This window comes from Vipera ursinii, assembly GCF_947247035.1.
Source record: "Vipera ursinii genome assembly, chromosome: Z".
NCBI classification, from domain to species: Eukaryota; Metazoa; Chordata; class Lepidosauria; order Squamata; family Viperidae; genus Vipera; species Vipera ursinii.
In genome coordinates this window covers 102,166,841-102,174,577 of record NC_139517.1, presented here as the reverse complement: position 1 = coordinate 102,174,577, position 7,737 = coordinate 102,166,841, and positions in this window count along the sequence as shown.

The window sequence follows — 7,737 nt, the reverse complement described above, 5'->3', positions numbered from 1 at the left end:
ATAAGATGCAAATGGGAAAAGCAGTGGGGAGAGGTCATTCCTCAAATTAAATTGAAACCAGTATGTTGTACTAATGAAGGTATTGTACTATGCCAGGGACATGCAAGTTCAGTTCACTCTTAGCCATAAAAGCTGCCTTGGTGACTTTGAGACAATGGCTCTCTCTTCTCAGCCCTATGTAGCCCACAGAATTGCGGTGATGATAGGAAAAATAGGGGGAAAAATGCAATGGGCTGTCTCAAGCTCTTGGAGAAAAAAACATTTATGATATTATTTGTTTGATGGATTTAAAGAAATACAAAATGGATGAGTAAATTCTGCAGTCAAAATCATCTCCAAGGATATATGGTAAAAAATGAGTGGTATATCAAAGACATGATGATGAAGAAATGTTCAGCAAGATCAGCTCTATCATTTCCAGGTCCTGCCAATCCTTTTTAGCTTTCAAACACAAGGAAATGGAAATACTTCAGCCACTGGTCAGAGTAAGGAAGATGAGCTCGATAGAAATATGCGAGGACTTTACCTAGACAAAAGGAATAGATTTTTTTTAAGTCTAGAGCAGGGGTGTCAAACTCAATTTCATCAGCATTGCGGTTGCCCTCAGGGGGCCGGGTGGGTGTGGCTTGGGTGGGCATGGCCTACTGGGTGGGCGTGGCTAGAGTGTGTATGGCCTACTGGGTGGGCATGGCCAGCTCTACATCGTTCGCATTTAGGGTGCCTATGGGGGCCCGGGCAGGAGTGGGACAGATCTGGGGGTCTCTGGCAGAAGGAGGGTCTCTGGGCCAGGGCCAAGGCAGTGGGGGCCGTTCCCTCACTGTTTCCAGGATGGTTTCGCGGGCCGCATGAAACCACTTCGCGGGCCGAATCCGGCCCCCGGGCCTTGTGTTTGACATGTCTGGTCTAGAGGAACAAAATGAGATTTGGAAGCATTTCAAGCAGATATCATCCTGATTTCCTGGAGTATAAAATGGAGGAGAACTGTAATAAATTGTGCTTCAGTTTATTGATATATATCTAAATATTTCTTGTGTATGTTTTTGCTTCTTTTTCACCTTTAATAATTTTGTGTATTTTTGTTTATTAGAATAGATAATTTTAAAAAAAGCTATAAAAAGGAAGAGGAGAAACAGCCCAATCAGTCTTGCAAGATTATATCCACTTTCAACAGAGATAGTTTTAGCATTCTGGTGGGGTTGATTCCTTGGTCAGATCATCTCCCTATTGGACAGCAGCCAGATGCTGCTGGAAGCTAGCTCGCTTGGAGGTAATGCTGGATTCTTATATATATTCACCCTTATCTCACTTCCTTCCAAGACTTTTATGCCTCTTGTGGAAGAGGTAAGGCTGGAAATAAAATGGGAGCTCATTCTTTTAAGTGCTAAACTTAAAATAAAATAGCCAATATTTATTTCCTCCAACTAAGTGATTTTTGTCTCCCGGATTTTTATTGCCAAGGACTGGGGTTATGGCTGTGTCCCTAAACACCCTAAACACATTTGGTAAGCAGGTGTTTGCTTTGAATGGGACATATTTTTCTCAAAGTGTATTTTTCCTGGTGTTGGAATGAGATTTGGATGCCAATACACTGAAATGCTGGTTCAACATTGAGAGATCTGGGTTTATCAAGCATTCCAGGTGAGGTGGATCCAAACCAGATGGGTCTGCTTCAGATGATCTATAGACTCTAGCAAATTCACTTTCCCTCCCACTTCACTTTAGGACATGGGACAGCTCTGGGAGTGTAGCACTTCAACAGTTTATGGAAGGAAGGAAGGAAGGAAGGAAGGAAGGAAGGAAGGAAGGAAGGAAGGAAGGAAGGAAGGAAGGAAGGAAGGAAGGATTGGCAGCAGAGAAACAAGTTCAAGATCCAATTAAAAAAAAAGTGGGGTGGTGGAGAAAATGTAAGTCTGCCTCATCTCACTTGACTGAGTTTGCTTGTGGAAAAGTTAGGCGAACTTCCAGACTTGAGGGTTCTTGGCTGTTTCAAAACTGCAGCTGAAGCAAAGAAGAAAAGGGCCCTTTCTTTCTTTCGGAGAGGTCTCGGGGACAACCCTTGGCACATGGCCGGGGGGCTCTTCTCCCCGTGCTGCCACACCAAACGCGTGGGACTTCTTTCGGAGAAAAACAGGCTTAAGACTGGCCCAGGAGGGCGCAAACTAGAAGATGAACTCTCCGGATCCGATTCTACCCACTGCCTTTCGGTACGATGTAGGGACACCATAGCCGTATCTCAGAGAGCTGTCTAACCCTTGGCAGACGCTGAAATGCTTTAGTCCACCCAAAGAATTCCTAACTTTCCCAAAGGTTTGTACGGAGTCTTGGCTAGAATTCAGATACCATAGCAAGACGGACCACGTCTGGGAGTCTCTCTGGATTTATAAATTTAACATGTTATGGCTATTAATACAGGAAGCCTGACACCCACAGGTACGTTTGATGTAAATAAGCGGCTCTGAGCATGTAACACATTAAGGCATCCTTACCTAATCTTGCTTTATTGAATTAGCCGTCATTGGTTCAGTCCGCGCAAGAGAATAAATTTCAAACTACGGATTACAAAGCGAAACAACTGGGTTCACACAACAAGGTAAGCTACAAAACTGCTGCGCTGACCCTTTAAATGGAGCGGGAGAGAAGGAAAGTTAAATAATTCACTCTATAAACCGGCTTCTCCCCGCTCATCATCTGCGCCAGGAAACATAATTTCGTATTTAAGTGTGGTTTTGATTCAGTATTTTTGATTTTCAATTAGTGGTAGAGATTGAATTCGTGTATCTGGCAGCGATCGTACTGCTTTCGTCAAAACCGAGGAGAAGCGGTTGATCAAGGCAGAAATCGAAAGTAGCAGAGAGGAAGGCGGCTCGCGGGCCAAGACTGTGACGTGTAGTCCTTCCCCTGCATCTCAAGAACTGTCGAACCGAAGCGACATCCCAGATTGAAACCAGATTCAGCCACTGACCTAAACGGAGCTCTTAGGGGGAGCCTCTGACTGCTCAATCGTCCTGCCGAAATGGATGGTTCGCCTTCAGGTTCGAAAATACGGCCGGCGTATGTCTTAAACAGCGAAGCGAAAACCCAATTAAGACTAGGGATTTGGAAGGGAAGTTCAGGGAGATTGAATAAACTCAAAGCCTAAGAAAGAAGTTCCTGATCCAGCTTCACATCTCCTTATGCCTTTATTCCGGGAGTGCTAATCCTGGTAGTCCTGGGCTTAATCATTTGCCATTAGGCTAAAATAGGACATCAATATTTCCTCAACAAGAACGGTAATTTTCTAGTCTATCCTTCCGACCCCCAGATTTTACATTCTTGCCTCATGAAGAGTTCTTAAGAACTGGAAAACTTGCACTAACTTTATAAACTTCTGTAGGCCCAATAAATTTTGCCTTAATATAGATTTTGGAATCCTCCCACTACATGACTTCTCTTGGATTTTTTTTTATCCATTTGAAAAAAAAATCTTACTTAATCTCCTGATTTCCTTCTGACATTTTAAATTTTGGATTCCAGATAGGACTATTAGTCATGGTTGTGCTGGTCAAACTTTTTAATCCTGATCTTTTCCACAAAGAGTATATCTGGAATTAATGTCCTTCAGGTGGAAGAATATTTTTCAGTTTTATTTTTATCTTGGTCATTAGCAAACAGTCCAACTTCTGTTTCAAAATGGATAGCATCAGATCTTAAGCTGCTAGAGTTAAACTGAGGAGACAGGCTTCTGGTCTGCAAACCGGATCAAATGAAAGCATGTTATATTTCCATTATAGTTAATGGCTGTTCCTCATTAGATTAAATTTTCATTCACCAAATAAAACCTTAGTTAATAGGGAGCTTCATACTTTATCTCTCTATAGTACATGTAAATAGCCTGCTGATGTTAAAAGGACTCTTTTTGTGCCCCCTAGTCAACACTGACTTCCAGTGGTTATCTGGACAAATTCCTTCAGGTTTTTTGACAAGATTTCAGAAGCGGCTTGTTATTGGCTTCTTCTGAGAGAAAGTTACTGGTCCAGCTGGCCTTGTGCCTAAGGTGGGATTAGAACTCATGGTCTCTTGGTTTCCGTCCTGATACCTTGGCCAAATTTCTGAGGAAACAAATAGAAAATGAAGTACCACCATCATTGTGGCTATTAAGAAAATACAGAGTGAATGTTGAGAAATTCTATTTCTTCATACCTAACAACCATGAACTTCCAAACACTGTTCATTTTGTTTACCTAACAGGTATCCAAATGTTGAAACATTTCATTCTATAAATTAAATCTGTCTTCTTTTTGTGTATTTAGGCAAGCAGATAACCTCTAAGGAACCCAGTTATGATTAAATCTGAAAAGTAAACGTTAATTGAAAAAGCAAGCCTGCTTCCCAGGCACAGTTTTAGTACTATATTTTTAGAACAAAGAATGCAATTAGGCTAGCAAGTGGCATAGCTTTTTTTCTTGGAATGAGCCAACTCACCTGTGTGAGAATGAGGTTCAAATGTCTTCTCTCTGTGTGTAAAAACTTCCCTGCAAATAGAAACACAGTATGTCCAACAGAAAGCTATAATTCAGCCTTATCTCTGACAGTCTAATTTTACATATGGAAAAAATTTCTTTATGTAATAATACTTTTTGCTATTACATCAGAGTTCAGAGAAAGAATAACAAGTTGTGAACTTACTGCCATTGCTTTCTTGTCCACTCACATCAAATTCCATTCATTTCCAGGATAGTTTTAGTTGCCAAATGAAAAGCATAGTGAATATTTTTTCTGCAGCAGTGGCCATTTTTCCCCCCTTGTGAGACTCATTTTGACCATTTCCTTTTTTGGGGTTGGGGGGAGGAAGGGAGGGGTGCCTCTCTGTATGAAAGTGAAACATTTGCCAGGGATCACTGCCCTCTTTGGCTCCACAAGAATCTCATGAGAGTGACCAAGCATGCTAATGCACAACTCTCTTCCTAACTACTCTTTACAAGTATAATTGGAAATGTAGAACATTTTATGTGCAACTAACAGATCATGGCCTGGATGCAGAAATTACATCTTTTTTATACTGATGTTAGAAATGTTTAAAAAGTAAAAATAAGCAAATTTCTTCCATAATTTATACTCAAGCAGGTATAAACTTGTATTTTTAAAAAATCAGAGCTTATAGTTTTGATGTTAGAAGACGTGTGAATACAAAATAATCATAGAATATAATCTATTGTGAATCTACCAGAGTTCTACTGTTCCAGAATAAATAAGGACAAAACTATATTTCTTCCAGACAAAACTGAGAAGTGAATTATTAAATTCAGTCAAATTTGAATTACAAATTTGAATTCACCATTGAAACAATTTTCATTGCTTTGAAGGATCTCCAATTGATTACAATTATTTTACTTCCATTTGTGATAAGGATAATTGTAATGTGCATAAGGATGATTACCTGTGTGTCTGCACTTGTGAATTTAGTTATTTTTAGTGTGGACATTTTCTGAAAAAGTACACTGTAACTTATTTTAGAGAGAATATTTTCAAAGTCTCTCAAGACAGTTGCATAGATATCTTGCTTTCAGTATATCTATGCTAGGGAAATATTTCATTCTATCAATAGTTTTTTTTCCTAAATACATCAGAATTAACAGCCTTTTGCTGCCAGTTGTTTAATGCAATATCCAGCTTTTTCTACATATGTAAAGGGGTTTACCTTCAATTTATGGAGATAATAAAGCTAAGAATTATTTGTATCTAACTTCCATAGTATTTTGCTACCCAAACAACAACTTCTCTTTACGAATGTCACCCCAAGGCCTAGAAATATTTTCCTTCCTCTCATGAGGGCAAGAATGCCTAGTCAGCCAAGGGCTTGCCATGTTTTTACCCACTCCCTACATCTAGTTAGACACCTGGAAATAAGTAGCTTAAGCAGGAAAAAATGAGCTATTTGCCAAAACAGAGAACATCTCTGACTATTCAAACTCTGGCCTTAGGACAAGATAAGACCAATTGTATAATTGCAGGGGAGCACCAGATTTTTGAGGGAGGCTGGGTGGTGATGCAAAGTGAAAATGAGGAAGGGGCCTTATAGTGATTACTAGGGGGTTGGGTTCCACACATAGTTATCTCCAATGAACAATCTTAGCATAGATTTAAGTGTAGTTTTGAATAGTCCTCTGGGAGAAATAAGCCATGGCCAACAAGTTAAATTGCACCTGCTAGAGCACTTGAGAAGATCTTGGATTTAAGATTAATGAACTTCTCACAGCTCAGGACACATTAACTTGGAGACTAACTTGCCTACATCCATTGGGGCCATGCAAAGAAGACACCCCCACTTTAATTATGCAGTAGTTCTCAAACAATGGCACATTACCTTATTGGAATAATTGATCATTGGGGAGCATGCTGTAAGTAAGTCTTTATGGGATCTTTCTACTTGTAACTGATGCTAAATTGGGCATAGACTGTTCTCAGTTGGAGTTGTTACTTAGAAATCAGAGATATTACTCAGACATAAGAATATTTCCAACCAGATTAACCAAAAAGCAGTTTTCTATTAATACTTTGGTACCTGATATGTTACAAAATACCTTTCTGCACAGAAGAAAAATTCTTCTATAGTATTTGATTACATAGTGGAGTTCAAACATTCCCCTAAGCAGCTTATTATGTTTTGGTTAAGCCTATTGTATGAATATTTGATTTACAATCTGTGTTTTACAATTTATTGCAATAGTGAGATATTTAATTTGTTTTTTATGCCTTTAATTTCTTCAAGTTACGATTTCTTATTCTGTTTTAGGGCTCTGCATAAAGCTGCTCTCTCAGAAAGGAAATACAGTAACATGCAAAGTGGCGTAATGGAGATGTGGGTGCATACATGCGAAAAGTGAAATCAGTCGCTGGTAGTTTATTAAGCAAACTACAACATAGTTCAATACCTTAACCCAGTCTATGCGGGTGTGGGCGCAAATGGACACGCCGTTTCAACTGCAACCGAAAAAAGAGCAACTCGCACAAAAAGAAATTGGAGACATTTCGTCCTTTGACATAGCTTCAAAATAAATAGCTAAAAACATTTTAAGTTCGCAGGCACTCGGGACTTGAGCCTGCAGCGAAGTATTCTGCGGGAAGAGACGTCAACCACAAAGCTGCGCATGCGCAGTCTCCGTCACAGAGAATGCAGCGTGACGTTATACACTAGTTTTGCGGCTGCGGGCCTTTAAATTTGTTACTACCCTGCGTCATTGTTGATTCGCTTAATCGCAGAAAGAAAAAGGCTTGGAAGAGACAGCTGCAAAGGTTATTTTGTTCTGTTTGCTTCAAGTTCTTCTTTCTAAGGCTGTTTCGAGCCGAGGGCGGTGGGAAACGGCTCTTTTCTCTGGCTTCTTAAGTAGCAGAGAGCGTACGTGGCGCATGGCTGGAACTCAGCACCATGCACCAAATTGCGCACTTTTATTGCTACCGCTGAAATCCTAGGCAGACTTATCCAGGGGACCCCGAACTGGAATTTCTGCCAAGTAGATGTGCACACGAGCAGGCAGCACGGTGGTCGGATGATGCTTTGGTCTTTGGAGGCTCTTTCCTCCTTTCTCAGGCCCTGAGCCTCAGCGATCGCCTGGAGGCCGATCCTCCACCCGACACCAGAAGCTGTGGCTACGCCGCCCACCGCTTTTTTCGCTGCTTCCCCATAAAGTCCCAGCCTCCTGAAAACTTTGCTTGCCGTGCTATAGGCCGTCCCGATGTTAAGTGGGCGGTTTTGACTTC